Here is a 2386-nt window from a genome sequence, read left to right on the forward strand (position 1 = left end):
GGTTCTCCTCTCTCTCCTTGGTTCTCCTCTCTCCTTGGTTCTCCTCTCTCCTTGGTTCTCCTCTCTCTCCTTGGTTCTCCTCTCTCCTTGGTTCTCCTCTCTCTTCTTGGTTCTCCTCTCTCTCCTTGGTTGATCTGTTTTCGGTCGTCTCCTTTTCAACGGTTTTTGCCCTCCAGTCTTGCTCCATATTTAATGTTTGGTTTTGCAGCAGACAGTCAGATGTTTTGCTCACCTTCTGTGAATCTGTTCATATTAAAAGTGAGTCCTGTGTGAGGGCTGCATGTGGTTGAGTAACTGCATCAGGAGGAGGAGGAAGGAGGCATGGCATTAAGACCAAACCACTCCGGATGGCTGAGAGCAGAAACTGGATCCGTCTCCTGACCACACGTCTGGTTGTGCATTAATGTGTTTGAGAAAGCAGGAGTCAGGAGCAGTTTAAACCGAGAACGTTGGGTTATGTAGACACAGTGGAGGTCTGCAGCCTCAAGCCGTCCAGCAGTCAGGACATCATTTATCCTGAGGTTTACTTTGTAAACCATCAGATCCACTCTGCAAACTTTCCAACATGCAGTGACGTCCCAGCACTGAAGTCTGAACCGGGCCGGGCCGTTTCCTACCTGATATCTCAAAAACACCCCATCATCTGTTAGGATGCAGACACACAGCAGGTTTGAGTCCCAGAGGCTCATCGGGCCTCCTCCACCCAAACCCGGACCCAAGCCAGCGCTCGTTTGGCCGCGCGGCCGCAGACCCCGGGCACAGTTCCCCGACCCAATCAGAACCGTCACAGCCTGTCGTCCAGACCCACAATTAGATTTGAGCTCCAGACCCGAGTAACACGCCAGCGCAGACTGCACTCTGCTATGAGGCTGTTAGCAAGACGCCTACACAGCAGCTTTCAGCCTTACCAGGGGCACAAAGAGCCCAACGCCATGCCCGGATGAGGATCCATTGCTGGTGTGAGCAAAACGTTGTCGATATTCTGCTAATGTCGAAAAATCTAAATTTTGTAATTGCAGTGTTTCAATTAAATAAGAAATGACATAAAAAATCAAATGTGAATAAGTCTGTTCACGCTATAAGTCATTAAAAACCATCCTCCAACAACTTCCTGTCGTATTTGTTTTTTAGGCAGTTGATCACGAAAAAAGTTTTTCCACCTCAGTTTTGTAAAATACACTTAATGCGATGTGGCTGAAAAAACGCCTACCGGGTTTGTTCAAAGTTGCTGTGTTTTGATTTGGCTAATTTATTTTTGTCATTTCAGTTTACGCAACTTTATGGTCAGTGGAATCACAGCTGGTGACTGTGGTTCTGGTCATGGTTTGGTTTGATGAAACTGTGAAGGTATGTAGGTGTTCGTAAGGTCTGGTCAGAAGGAGCTGAAGTAAATGTAAGAGAAAAGACGGCAGGAGGAGTCGGAGGTCAAGTCTCCCTCTTAAAACTCTCCTTGTGGTGTTTGTTTTGCTGCATATCTGAGCAGAACTCTGCAGCAGCGTTTCCCCAAAGCCAGAGGCTCTCCACAGTCGGGACGTTGCCTCGCTGTGATCCCTCAATTCCCAGAATTCCCACCCGCATCGCCCCCGCCTGCAGAGCAAGAATGGATGGATGGATCCTCTCCATAAATAACCAGCAGAGCGGAGCCAAACCCCCACCATGTTTTTCCCCTCCACGCTTTGTTTCAGAGCCCGGACAGAGAGCGGCCGCGTCCAAACCTGCTGGATCCACCGAGCGGGACCGCAAATCCTTGGCACACACTGGGATAAAGGAAAAACAGGAGCGTGGAGTTTGGGTAAACAGAGCGTAAGAGGAGATGTGAGATTCCACAGATGTTTCTGCACACGAGGATAAAAACGGGAGCAAGACTCAACTTGATGCTCTTAAAACTCAAAACATGAATGACTGAAAACCTTTAAAGCAACCTGAAGCTAATGACGTCACCAAGTCAACAGGCTGCCATCCATCCATCATCCATCCATCCATCCATCCATCATCCATCCATCCATCATCCATCCATCCATCCATCATCCATCCATCATCCATCCATCCATCATCCATCCATCATCCATCCATCCATCCATCATCCATCCATCTTCCATCCATCATCCATCCATCATCCATCCATCCATCCATCATCCATCCATCCATCCATCATCCATCCATCATCCATCCATCCATCCATCCATCATCCATCCATCAACCATCCATTCATCCATCATCCATCCATCAACCATCCATCCATCCATCCATCATCCATCCATCCATCAACCATCCATCCATCCATCATCCATCCATCCATCATCCATCCATCATCCATCCATCCATCCATCATCCATCCATCATCCATCCATCAACCATCCATCATCCATCCATCCATCCATCATCC

The sequence above is a fragment of the Poecilia formosa genome, unplaced genomic scaffold (assembly GCF_000485575.1).
Source record: "Poecilia formosa unplaced genomic scaffold, Poecilia_formosa-5.1.2 Scaffold112, whole genome shotgun sequence".
NCBI lineage: Eukaryota > Metazoa > Chordata > Actinopteri > Cyprinodontiformes > Poeciliidae > Poecilia > Poecilia formosa.